The sequence below is a fragment of the Protopterus annectens genome, chromosome 5.part1 (genome assembly GCF_019279795.1).
Source record: "Protopterus annectens isolate FY-2018-M chromosome 5.part1, PAN1.0, whole genome shotgun sequence".
NCBI classification, from domain to species: Eukaryota; Metazoa; Chordata; order Ceratodontiformes; family Protopteridae; genus Protopterus; species Protopterus annectens.
Window position 1 is genome coordinate 730,727,917 of NC_056736.1, and position 14,642 is coordinate 730,742,558.

A 14,642-nucleotide genomic window follows, 5' to 3' on the forward strand; every position below is an offset into this window, starting at 1 on the left:
ACCCACTACCTCAGGGTATTCCACTATTTGCTGGAAGAGACGCATATTGCTGGCCAATACCTCACGGGAATTGGGGAATATACATGATCACTGACATCTGCTGACATGGCATCCAGGAACTGGTGCAGTACCCTGGATGCCGATGCCTGTGTTATCCCATTCATATCACCAGTTGGTCTATGGAAGATACCTGTTGCTAATATTCTTAGGCCAACACATACCTTGGTTTCCACTGGGATGGGTTCCCCTCTGTTGGTTCTGTGCATGAGGCATGGCCTGCACAGCTCAACAATTTGCTGCAGGAGGTCTCTGTCCACTCTATAGAGCTCCACTATCTCCAGCTCATGTAGCCCCTGGTAGGTTACCCTGGGCCTGTACACTCTTCTCCGTCTCCTCACTGTGGGTTGTCCAGCAGCATTTCCATTGTCACCACCCTCAGCATGTTGCATATGTCGCCTTATAACAGCAATGGCAGCCCCTAACATTCCTTTGTCTCAGTAAAGCTTTTTCAGTTTTCACTTCTATTAGCTTACTGCAGTGTCTGTTGTGAGAAACATAATGGACTGTTGTTTGCAGAGTTTTAACTGCTAGGCTGGGCTGGGCTAGTGTACTGCCTGTGTAATTGCCTGATTCTGATTGTTTTCACCTGCTAGCTCTGCTAGTACTCCCTGGTAGCTTCCTACTATTTGTTGTGCTTCCTTTTTCCTTTCTGTTTCCTCAGGGGGGGGAGCGCTGCGCACACCTGCTTACACGGACTAAAACTTGCTTATTTGGGTTAAAACATGCGCACACCAGCGCAAACGCGCTTACAACTCATTAATCAGCCTTATACATGCTTACTCTGGCTTAAACACACGCACTCACGCTTACACGCGTACACTCTGTTTTACTCGGGATTACAGGCACGCACACACAGCGCATACCCGCTCAGCAAGAAACTTTGGTGTTATCCACGGCATACACCTTCCATTTCTTGCCTTTCCCTAGCCTACCTGTTGACACACCTCTTTTCATGATGTGTAAATGACAGCTGACACATGCCACTCTGCTCCAATGAGCTTCACTTCTTTCATACATACCCCCCTCGTGATGTCACCTATCTTCTACTCTGTTACTCCACTTATCCTACTCCTACACTCCACTGACTGTGCTCATTTGCTATGTAAACTTGTGATTCACTATCCTAACCCTCATTTACATAGGACTGCCTACTAATGCTTGGTTACATCTCTTAGACTGAGCTTCCCCCTTAGCAACCTCTACTCGGTGGCCATGTTGTCTTCAGCCTGCCATTCCCTTGCATTGTACATTAACAATTTAAATAAGATCCACATTTGTGGGTTTTAATTTTTAGATTTCTGGGTTTTAGAGTGCAGCCCTTTTGTGCTTAAACATCGGAAATCGGAGAAAAAAAAAATATTTTTTTATATTGCATCAGGAAACATTTCCAATGGCCATATATTTGGCCATTGGCATGCTTCCTGCACTGGATGCAACCTTTATTTGGAGCTGTCACGGCTCCGTTTTGCTATTTGCAGAACGGTACTCAGTTGTCAACTGAGTACATTTCTGCAAATAACACTGCTCTTACTCGGACAGGTTCGGGTTTCCTGAATCGCAAATTGACCTCATTTGCATGCCTTTCGCCTGCAATTGAGGTAATTTGCATATCCCAGCCCTGTCCGTGTAAGAGCCGTTTTAGGAGCTCTCTTGCACGCCCGTGCAGGCTGTTCCTGGATCGCTCGTCGGACATGATGGCTGCATGGAGTCTTACTCTACTCTTAGACTCCGTGAAAGCCATCGTGAATCCGGCCCCTACAGTTTAAATAAGTATACCAAATAAGACATAACGTGACAATATTTGTTAAAAAATATACAACTTACTTGACAATGATTTAACATTTAGAGAAATTATAGCTAATTTAAAAAAATTGCAGGTACGTTACCATAATACAAACATGAATTACTATATGAAGTGAGAAAAAACAGGATTATGGCATATTTAGACAGAGTCAGGGGAGAGAAATTGCTTGAAGTGAGGAAGTGAGTGAAGAAGGGGAATAAGGAGGTAAATGTGTAAAGAGGTACTTGTTTATGTTTACAGATACAGTTTATCCTGGAGGTGAGCAAGAACAGGGCCAGATTTGGGCTGGGAAGTTTTTCAGAATGGCTTTAAAGGACTAGCGTGAGAGTACTGACCTGATGGACAGAGGTAAGGAATTTCAGGCCTTAGCATCATCGTATGAGTACAGACCATGCTCAGCAGATTTGTTAAGTTTGAGGACACAGAGAAGTTTAAGGTTAATGGATCGTAACGACCGAGAGGGAACATAGCTGTGTAGAATTATATTTAGTGATCAGCAAGCATATGGATGCTGGATAATTTTATAGCTGGTAAGAAACTCTGTATATATGTTAGCTGATGGGGTACTTCTAACCAATTTAAGCTTTTTAGCGCTATACAGTGATAGGCTCTGAAAGGGATTTTTGCTTCAAATTTCGCTATTATATTATGGCAATGTTCAGGTTTTGCTTTTTTGTGATGCCTGGAGCTTATTAAGGATGACAGTGCCATAGTATCAGTGAGGGAATGTGGTATGTAGTTGCCAGTGTAGTTTTAGTTACGCTGGCGAAATGTTTTGGCTCTGTAAAGCGTCCGTAGTTTTTGCTGAGTTTTGCAATTTTGTATATGCGGGTCAAATATAAGATTATCATCCACTTTTCCTAATAATTTGCTATGAGAAGTGTCTTTGATGTTTGTATTATTAAATAAGAAGATAAATTCTAATTTACAAGAGATCACCATCAGTTCTACAACCTGTTTCACTACTGATTACACAGCTGTGACTTCCATGACTGTATGAATAGTTTCATTCCAGAAACCATCAACCTAATCAGTACTATTGTATTAACACTTACAAGTAATCCTGGATATGCAGTGTTGCTGTCAATAAACCATAAAGGAAATTAGCATCCTCCATCAATAAAATTAGCAGTCTACTACTAGGATACTGAGAAGAAACTTGACCATGCAACATCTACAAAAATGTTCAAACATCAACATGCTCTTTACAGCTCCACCACTTTAATCTGCTGTACTCTCTTCCTTGTGCTTTTCTGCTACAACACATCTTTCTCATTCAACATCCCTCACGTTTATTACTACCTTCCTCACACCTACTCTTTGACCTGCATTTCAAGTTAGAATTCTTCTAAAATTAATATGCTTTTTGGATAATCAGAACCTGATTTTCAACAACATCAAAACTAAACAGGCCTGTACTTCTTGTGTTAACCCCTTTCCATCCCTCCTTCCACCATATCTGTCTCTCAATAGCAAACTAGGTTTCAGTTCTTATGCCTTAAAAAAAACACCCAATACCATCTTCATTCTAATTTTGAACTGTACACTTCAAGCATTCAGCCACATTTCAACACCAAGAGTGACTCCTTCACTGCTTTCCCTGCACTCCTTTTAGCTTCTGATGTCCGACCTAGAATTTGTCCTTTACTGCGTTGTAATCAGCAGTTATGGTTTCTGAGATTTTGAGATACAGCAGGCTATTTTTAGTTATACTGACTGTGTCTGCTCCTGACACTTTTTTCCTAAGGGAAATGGAGACCTCAGAAAAAAGCACTTTTTAAACATAGATATGTATTCCACCAACCATACAAATAAATGCAAAATAGACTTCTTATTGTCATGCAAACAAATCAATATATTTACATATCTTGTGCTACGTAAGCATATTATGACAGCAAGTTGAAATAAGACATCTACTGCTGTCCTTTAGTAATGTACCATGCTTAGCCTACTACCACTGCACACAGTCAACTGCCAACATCCAAACACAAAAATTCGGAAGGATATGAAGTCTGAAACTCTACTTACTGTCATTATTTAGGGACTTCAATCCTCAGTGGTTTGCCAGAAAAACACAACATTTAAAAAGATCACACCAAAAACAAAAGGCAAAAATATGGCCATTCTGCAAAATTCTTGACACTTGACAAGCATGCCTATCATAAAATCTACAAGCCTTGTTATAGAAATGAAGCCAAACTATAAACACTAGAATGAAAACTATTAGGGATATAGTATAACCACAAAGATTTAAGTTTGTTTAATGTTTCACATATCTAAAAAGATGTGCTAATTATTTTACGAATATCAGTAAATCAACAATGAACAAGAGGTAAACATGAGAGCACAAGTAAGACTTCTCCCAAAAAAGTGTCATGCCTGATGATTAGTTTTCCTTCCCTCTTTTCAAGGTCACTCTAGCCGTTATATTCAATTGTGGCAGTCAACCAGTGTGTAAAAGATACTTGAAAATCACTGCACAACTTAGAGTTCTTACAAATAACAGCTCCAAATATATACATCTGAACCATTCTCTAGAATTTACCATCTATAAATCAGCACAGCTAAGAAAAACAGAGGTCTTTAGCAAACCTTTAGAGCTGATCTGTTCACCTTCAGTGTACATGGAGAAAGTTAAGTGTATAGGCGAGTCTCACTTTTCTAGTTTTTTTTTTTTTTTTTTTTGCTAACGTCATGCTCCCCGGCAGTTGTACAAAGTTACATCAAATGCAGTTTTATAAGCCAAGTGTAATTTAATACTCCAGGAAGAAAGCATTCACACTGCACTGGAATTTACATATTTCAAGGAGTGAACTTCATACCCTACATTACAAAGTTTCTGCTTGGTTTGTTTTTGACTCAGTACAGGTTGCATACTGGGTTTTCTGAGACTTTGAGGGATACCATGGAATTTTCTTTTTAGAATGTACCATTATGAAACAGAAGTTATTTGTTTTCCAGTTTGTTCACCTTTATATCCAGTCCATCGGATGGAAGCAGCTTTTAATTTCCACATTTATGAATGCATATGTCTTTGCACGTTCTTCCGGAGATCACCCAGGATACAGGCTGTAGAATTTACACACATAATTTATTATAGTATCATCCAACAGTTTATGCCTGCTCCAATATCACAGTGATCAATTTCTTTCAAATGTTTTCCAATTTTTTTTAAATAAGTATTGTTTACAAAGTGTTCGTATTTATAGGCAGTGAATAATATAAAAAATGTCACAGACTGTACTAGTGCAAAAAAAAAAAAAAAGCCTGAGGCCTAGTTTAGTAAATACTTTCACTGCAGCTGTAGTTTGACAGGCAGAGGCCTGTGAAGAGAAGCAGTGACAGCAGTAAATTTTACAACTTCTTTCAGTCAGTCTGTTCTAACTATGTCTGCCAAGCTCTCCTTATATCATTCTTTCATTCACCCATCCATCCACTCATTCATGTTCTGTTGGCATGTCTAACTAGTCTCTCCATAATGAAGCAGAAAGCATTTGGCTTTAGTCCCTCCCTTGCAGGCCCCAGTGTTCTTTGTACTTATCACACACCCTCCTGCATGCATCTGCAGACTTGATTCCAATTACTCAGTCTGTCAGGCTGTTCCAGAGGCCGAACAGCATTTCTAAGGTGAACATTTTCCTTAGATCTAGGTGGAAACTACAATAAAAACTAGCCAAGCTAGAGTTTTTACTGTGTGATACTTTAAACCTCCTGTAGTACAGGCCCACTGGATATACGCAAGTGACACCTTAAGGACATCAAGTGTTTTAGCTATATGGCTTCTAAATGTCCATGACTTTTTTCTTTTTCCTTTTAAAATCTTTATGGACAGATTCAGGCCAGAAAAGCCAAATGCCGCTAGCTGTGGACATGCACATTTCAGCCTTCTTATGACCTCATCAGCACAGCATAAGTGGACTGTTTGGCTATACTCTAGACACACAGCTGATGTCCAACATCATTAAGGTGTCTGCAAAATATCCTGTCTAACAACTACACCAAAAACCATAGTTTGTGTGACCTTTATACTTTTTGGTTTAGATCTAGGTAGACGTACACTGGTGCACTTTGCACTCCATCTGCCATTTAGTTCTGCACCATGGTGATTTTATTTTCCTATTTTATAAATTGATACTACATCCTATTGCCCCTCATAATTTCCATGCAGCGACAGTTTTCAATGTTTTCTTTTAGCTGTTGCCCATGTTCCTTGCCCTCCACCTCCCTGATTACTCTAGTGGCCCATTGCCGGATGTTACTGAACTGTTTGATGCCAATTTCATTGGTTAGTCTTCAGCACTGCAAACAGCACCCTAGCTATAGCCTTACCATTGTGGACTAGAATAGGGAGAACACCTCTCTCTTTTAAGGACTCTGCCCTGTATAGTATGCATCCAACATCTTGCTTAATTCTTTTTATTTTTCTGGGATCTATGCTAAGTGCAATCAGTGGGAAATCTGTTGTTCAGTGAGAAGCACATGTTATCTCTGCTGTGGGGGCAGCGTCGACTGTTGGGGGAACTTCCCCGATGTGTGCCCTGGAAAGGACCCTGGGATTTCTTGAAACACATCTTCCGACCACCTCGATGTTTCCTAGAAAAGAATCTTTGAGGGGTTGAAAAACATATGTCCATGGTAGATAGAGTCTTTCCATCCTTCTCACACCTGTATAATGTGTCCTTCACTTTGGGGCAAAAACAAAGAAGTGCCATCAAAAGGAGCACTGACAAACAATGACTTGAAGGGCTCCGCAAAATCACATAAGCACATCGGGGTATGTCTCTTGATGGCAATACCTGAACCCGCTGCTTTTGAGGTTCCTTTGGCTACATGTGAAATAAGCCTCATGGAAGAATTGGAAATTTACGGCAGGGTAGCCAACTGAGAAGTCACAGATGACTGGACCTCTGCAGAAAGAGATCCTCACACGGTATCTAATGATTCCTTAGTCAAATCCCCCTGTAATCTTGTAAAATGTGCCAAGTAATTCAATGACCTAAGGGCAAACATCTCTGAAGCATAGACATACTTCCCAAATCTGTCCATCGCCCTCAGCTCCCTGTTAGGGGGGATGAACAGTGGAACTCTCCTCGTCAAGTTCCTTTTTGGTGGCTGGTGCCATGACCATGGCATCAATGGGCCCACCCTTACCCCAAAACCGCTTGTCCAAAGGTGGTGCCATAATCTTCTCTGGTCTCCTAAGTATTGGCTAAGCTATGTCGGTTTCCTTCCACCCTTGCTGAGAAATTAACTCAATAAGCTTATCAGCGGGCAGAGTAAACAGGAGCTAGATGGGCCAGTACGGAAACTCTCCAGGAATACAGACTCCTCAGATGAGGGGTTACTGGGAGTCCAGCTACCTCTTTGTTATGGACCTCAAGGAAATCTACAAATGAGACATCTTCAGAAGGTGACCGTGGGGACCCTTCACCTTCATCGAAGTGCGTAGCTTTGGTGATTGACTACTCTGGGGAGTTCAAGTGCTTCCTCTTACAAGTCTTCTTCTGAGGAACCTCTTCAGTGGGATGCTCTCGGGAGGAATCCGAATTTATTTATTTAACAGTTGTGTATTGGGAAAGTCCAACTTAGAACAAAGTCAATTTTCAGCAGAGGCCTGGGGAGAAATGCTGAAGAAATCGAGATACTCTGTTGGGACCCTGGGGGTCTTGGAATGGCTGTCCCTGTGGGAAAGAGTAATAAAGCTCTGAACATAGAGACATTAAGGCAGAAGACTTAGGATCTTAGGGGTCACAACCATCCATTCTGCCTAGGCAGAAAAAAGTGTCTTCACAGCCTCAAAGGCAGACTGCTCAAGAGAAAGGGAAAACTTCAGATCTGAAAAGACAAGCTTTTGGACCACAGTCATCCCCCACTCCAAAGGCAATCTCCCCGAGGTGAAAGCTGGAGCTGAGCTATCCAGTGGCTGAGGCTCTGAGACACAGAAACAGCTCCAAAAGCTTCAAATTCTACTCCAACACCTCGAACCCAACAGGGAAGCTTCAGCTCCAACAGCTCTCCGGATTCAATGGAACCGGAGCACTTAGAGTAAGCTTCAGATCCAAAGATACTACTACCTTTGGATCTGAGCCCAATGGAGTCAGAAGGCTGGGATCTAAGAACTCTGAGATAGCTAAAGGAGTCAGCAGAGTTACTTGTAGAGGGGGTGTAGTAGAAAAATGGACCTTCTGACCCAAATGGGTAGGAGCTGCTGAGATACCCATCTGACCCTGTGCCGAAAGAATCTTCCTCACCACTCTTTCCACATTTTCCTCCAAGAAATATCTAGAATAATGAGTGGAAACAATAGAAGGGGACCTAGGTCTTTCCAAAAAAAAGGTGACAGTACCCTTGACAGCACCAGATCCACAGAAGGTGAATATCTTGTTCAGGGTAGGTGAATTGAACCAGTAGGATTGGAAGTGGTTGGATCCAATATGTTTTTCCTCAGATCTGAGGAAGTTAGGTCTACAAAGTTTTCCTTTTTCGGATCCGAGGGTAAAGTCAGATCCATCTTGGTTCTTTTCTGAGATGGCTCAAAAACAGTGGAAGACACAGAAGGTTTGGGAGACAAGGTTTCTGACTATTTTGTTTAGGGACACTGATCTCCAGATACAGCCTATCCAAAGGCTGAGGGTGAAAAGCTTTTATGTTCAACAACAGCCCTGAGGTTGAACCCATGGCAAACAGAGCAATCACCCTGGAGATGAAGCAGTCTCAAACAATACACACACATAGTGTGGGGATCTGACAGAGGATGTTTATGCCTCACAACACATTTTTTAAACCCTGTGGGTCCTTTTTCTGCCATAACAAACAATATCACAGAAAAATAAATTTTAAGAAATAACAGATAAAAGTTTTTTTTTTTGAAAGAGAGGCAGAAAAGGAAAGAACTACCAGCAATGGTAGTGAAAGCCGCGTGTGTGTCTGTGAGTGTTATACAAGGGGAAGCAAGAAGAGGTTGCAAGCAACATTAGATCATACAGGGCAATTAAAAGCTCTAGGGTAATTTTACACATAGAGTAGGGGTATGTATTAAGGTACATGGGGAGAAGATACGAATGGTAGGTAGGAAGGACAGTACTCGCAGCACTTTATATTTTTCCTGAATCAATTTGTACACACTCATGAAATACAAAGACCTGTTTCCTTTCTTCCATTTTTCTAGGTTTTGCCTCCTTACCTTGCTATAATTCAACATGGTCATGTGCACAGGCTAGTTCTCTGGACAGAAAGTCAATGAGACAGTGAATTACTACTTCTGTCTGCAAGACCTGAAATGTGTAATATGCATATGTATTTCCATGAAGAGTACAGGTGACATTACTGCAGTAGTCTTTAAGTTATCACACAGTTAGCACAGATGCATATAATTATACTGTCAAGTTTAAAGTTGTTAAGAGGTGCTGCTAAGTGCTTATGTCTTCTTAACAAGATGTAAGGTGGGAAAGTGTAAGGAGAAAAGTGATGGTGAATGGACTGAATGGGTAAGGCTAATACATAAGGTGAGAAAAAGTGAATGGCTGCAATTGGGAGTGGTAGTAAATTTCATGGCAAAATTTGGATAGGATTCGGATGATTGGAAAACAGAAAGGTAAAAGATGTAATTATAAAAATGGAACATTGGGTGTTGTGCATACACCTATGGAAATCTTAATTGTATAGGTTAATCAGGAAATGACAGGTAACAGACCAAAGAAGTCTGAGACTTATCAGCTTAACAAATCAAATAGCGATATAAAGAAAGGCACACTTAAGAGGCCTAACATCCAGAAAGGGGTATAATTAGTATCCATGAACATCTAAGGCAGTCTTGGCCCGATATTGGAGAGACAGGTACAACTAATGGAGGGGTCTAGCAAGAGGTACTGGGGACATATCTCTCAACCTCTTTGCACAAGAAATCTGGACAAAGCTTAAAATAATGGGGGGACAAAGGCACAAAAATAGGAACAGTTTTTAAATATTGTTCTTGTAAATTTGGAAAGTTACTAGAATAACAGGTGTTGTGTTAGTATACATTTTCTGAATGGTATGAAGCCTGAATCTCATATGTGTGTTATTATTTGGTGACTTCAATCATCAGTGATTTGCCAACAAACACAAATGCTATGAGAAATAGACCAAAAATATCAGGCAAAAATCTGAGCATTCTGTGAAATTCTAGACAGTTAAGAGGTATGACTGGGGCATGGGATGGTGCTGATAATGCAACAGATAAGGAGGACTGAAGAACACCATGAAAAAAGAGAGACAAGGAGAGGAAGAGTCTTAGCTAATTTGGGGGATGAGGAGCATATAAATGATCAAGGAGATGAAGCTCAAGGTAACAGAGGTTAAAAGGCTGAGCAGGGGAGGATTTAATCAATTGTAGGGGACAAGCAGCATAGGAGGTAGCATTACTTTTCAGAAATGAAGTGCTAGAAAAATAAATATATGTGGAGCTGACATAGTATGATGGGAACTGGTCAAAGTATTGACAGAAGCCCTGATGAAAGATCAGGTTTTTGAGAAATTATATTTTCACTGGAGATGTAAGAGTGCAGTTTGGTCAATGTCAAATGAAAAAGTGAGAGGTAAATAAAACAGATTTAATCTTTAGTAGAAATAAAATAAAGGCCAATATATTAGACAGATTATCCATGAATTTTCTGGATACTAGGAATGTGAAAGCATGAATGCAGAGGAAAGACATATACTGGACTGTGCAGTAGTTTGTGTAATAAACAAAATTGGAAAGGATGTTCTGGGGAGATGCAATGTTTAGGATTGGAAAGGGAGGAAGCAATAACAGCGGCCAAATTAGCTTTAGTAAAAAAAAAAAAAAAAAAAAAAAAAGGTGATGCCTGGAGCCAAGTGTAATAGAGGACAGGGGGTTAAAATTCCCAGGGGGCTGAATTTGAGTGAGGAGGAAAAGCTGTGGTTTTAAAGGCATATTGATAAGTAAGATGTGAGGGTCGACATGAAGCATTTCTAAGGATAAGAATAATGGTCTTCTAACTAACTATTACAAAAGGATAGAGAAAGAGTACAAGAGGCTCTAGATTAGGTCATAGATAATACTTTGGAAGGAGAAAGTAGCCCTGGCTGCTACATAGAGGCTGCTGTTATCCTACTGCCCAATCACCAGGATGGAATAAATAATTTGGTGAGTTATAGGTTCAATTCCCTCCTTAAAACTGATTTAAAATCTGTGCTGGAATGCAGGACACCAGATTAGAAAGGGTAAGGAGATCTGATAAAAGACCACAGGTAGCTTATCAATGCCTGTCCCTCAGTGTCCTATTTGGATTGTCAGGGCCACTAATGATCAAAGACAGTAAGGAATCTTCCACTTGATTTAAGTAAAAAGTGAAGCATTGCAGGAGTCTGAAACGTGTTCCAAGGAAGGATGAGGCAACCTGTTAGTGGCTATAAGTTCAGCACAAGAAAAGATGATGCAGCTCACAGTATAGTCAGCAGGCATAAAGCGTAAGTTAGATATGAGAAAGAAAGCTAGACATGCAAGAAAATATAAAACATAAAGTGAGCTTAAGGATGCACACATGTATTGAAGCACGGGTTTGTTGTGAATACTTAACTAGAGTGAATGTTTGTTATTAAAAATGAAAGTACTACTACCGGTGAAATAACCAAGTGTTATAATACTACATTCAAGCTCTGGCATAACAACATCTGCTGAGGTGCTCATTTCCCTCTATAATGGCAGCTTGTCCCATGTGCAGTCAAGCCACATGGCAGAACATCAAGATGGAAAGGTTATGAAGCCTAAAGGGAAAGGAACAGGTGCAGGTCAAGGAACTACTGAAAATGCACTAATTCAAAGCTCAATCCCCTCTATAACTACACTGCTGGGGTCAGGAATGAGATGCAGGTGCTTTGGGGAACGGGGTAAGAAACTAAGAAACAGATTCCAAACCAAAGAAACTAAGAAACAGATTCCAAACCAAACAAACTCAACAAAAAACACATGTAACCAGTACACAAAATGGCGCAAATAACTCGCAGATGTAGCAATTCGATAATTTATTAGAAAAGTTAAAAAACTTGAAAAATAAACTCAAACTAATTTAAAATAAGCACTTTTGTTTCTATTTTACATTTGAAAGAAACTTCATCAGACAAAAACATCCCCGTTCTTTAATGACAACACACCTGAATAAGTAAATATATCTGAATAAAATTTCATAAAGGCAGACAATCCAATAAGTAAAAAAAATATATATATATATATCTTATCGTTCTAATGCTTTTAGTTTCAACAAACTTTTTATGGACATGGCTTCATTTAAGCCTTGCCAATACCTTGCATTTAAGTGTTGCTGCCAGGCAAGCTCGGACTTTTCCAATAGCAGTGGACATACCCCTCCTCTTTCACCTAGTTTTAAGGCTTCCAATATTACAAATTTAAAATCATCCCCATAACTTTCCATACAATGTTTAGCTAAGGCATTAACATTTTTTATGTCTAATAGCCTTCAAATGTTCTAATCCTGTTTTTTAATTTTTGTTTCGTTTTACTGACATAAAAGCACGATCACTGGGAACATATGGCACAGTATACCACTTTGTCCGAATTACAAGAAAACTTCCCATGAATTCTACACCTGACACTATTTTAAAATTATCTCAATCACTTCTAGGATATACTATAGCCCAGTTATCTACTTATGGGGAAATTAATGCAAGCTCCCAGGATGGATATGTGAACCATAATTGTGATTTAAATGTTGGAAAAGATTTACAACAACACCTGACTGGCATACCTGTTATAACAGTTGAGCAGGTTAGTACTGAAAATGGTCTAAATTTAAATAATGGTTTAATGGGGCAGGTGAATGGTTCCTCTACCGTAAATGACTGGTTAAGGCCGAGTGTGTACTTTCGTGGAGATTCTAACAGTGTGACTGATAACTTAACAGAAAGGTTGGCTGAGTTCAACTGGATTTTGTTGAAACTCAAGAAATTACAAATGGATAATGCTTATTTTTCTAAGTGTTTAAAAAATGACGGTGGTTCCGAAAAGTTTACGTTTATGGCATTTTCCTATGGGACTAGTAGCAGATTCTGCTTTCCATAAGAGTTATTACATCTTTTTGAGAGACATGGCTTTAAATATATGGAACTAGTGATTCACCATAATGAAAAAACTACTGAATCACTAAGTAGGGAAGTAATGATGTTGGATAAAACCATAACTCAAGATCCACTTTTTTTGAATAATAAATTTGAGTACACGCGTATTTTTCGAACTACAGATGAACAAATGAAGGTTATCAAATCAGATCAAAGCAGATCAATCTCGAACCAATTCAAGTAACAGTCTACCAAACCCAAATTAGTGTTGATTGTTCCACTCAAGATATCAGTTGCCACAGTAGACCATGGTAGTTCAGGTATTGGAATCAGCTGAAGCAGTTCTCTTTGAAAATGCTCTCTGGTACTATTACATACCGAACAAGAAGAAAAAACTCTCTCAATGTCTTTTGATAATGAAGGCCAAAATGCTAGTTCTCTTGCCCTTCTCTTTGTAGATAATAAACCTGGGTGAACACGATGCAAAATCAGAATATATTCTTGCTGTAAAGAAGCAGGAACAACAATTTTAGGACCTTTGAAAATAATGCCATATTCCATCAACAATTCATCTCTGTAAGGAAAATACAACTGCACTTCAGGTGATCCACTAGATTGCTTTGACGGCCATCTGACATTGTTGTAGTGATTAAGCTTTTGTGAATTTGGATCAGTTGTAGTGTGATTTCTCAAGTCAACAAGTCTAGTGGTGGAAAAATTACGCACTGACATTACATCAAAGTCAAAAGTTTCAACATCAAGCTGTTCTGTTGTACTTCTAGGCAATCTGGATAAGGTATCAGCCAGATAGAGCAATTTTCCTTTAGTGTAGACCATTTTGAAACTGTATTTTTGCAACTTGAACATCATTCTTTGTAATCTCGATGGAGTGGAATGCATAGGCTTCTTTAGAATGGTAACTAGAGGCTGATGATCATTTTCAATCTGGATAGCTCTACCATAAATATAATCGTGAAACTTGGAACATGCGAAAACTATCGCCAAAAGCCCTTTATCAATTTGCGCATAATACACCTCAGTTTCAGTAAGTATCCTAGATCATAGAATACTGGTCTGCCCTCTTGAAGAATAACTGCACCAAGACCAAAATTTGAAACATCACAGTAAACAACAACTGGTTTAGTCACATCATAGTATCTTAACGTAGGTGAGGTGGCAGTTTTCTGCTTATGGTTATCAAACGCCTTCTGATGATATTCCAACCATGACCATACAACATTGCGTGTTAGCTCTCTTATAGGTGCTGTCAGCTCACTGAAGTCTGGTATAAACTTGCCTAAATAGTTGACCATGCCCAGACAATGCTGTAAACCTTGCACATTATCTGGTGCTGACATCTCTAAAATAGCTGTTTAGTTGGTTGGGTCAGGTCGTAAGCCTGTACTTGTAAACAAATGTCCTATGTAGGTCACTTCTGAAAGTCTGAATTTGCACTTCAGAGGATTGAGCTTCAGGTTTACTTCACATGCTCTGTCTAGGACTTTCTTGAGGTTTCGGTCATGCTGTGCTTCACCACTGCCTCCATCTTATAGATCGTCTACTATAATGCACAAGGATAACTTGAAACAATTTGTTCCATTGCACGCTAAAAGACTTCACTTGGAGAATTTATTCCAAATGGCATCTTTAGGAATCTATATCTGCTAAATGGAGTACCAAAAGTAGTTAGAAATGAGGATTT

At 39.6% G+C, this 14,642-nt stretch overlaps 1 protein-coding gene across 2 annotated transcripts in view; it reads right to left on the bottom strand.

Moving 5' to 3' along the window:
- SQOR (sulfide quinone oxidoreductase) overlaps positions 1 to 14,642 on the bottom strand; it is an 802,763-nt gene that overhangs the window by 382,704 nt on the left and 405,417 nt on the right. Inside the window, exon 1 of one of the 2 annotated variants that reach the window (XM_044073363.1) lies at positions 4,457 to 4,509. The exons of the other annotated variant lie outside the window; for it this stretch is intronic. The gene's annotated coding sequence lies outside the window, so the exon portion shown is untranslated. Of the gene's footprint in view, positions 1 to 4,456; positions 4,510 to 14,642 lie in introns of those variants that run through there. 2 annotated transcript variants of the gene reach the window in all.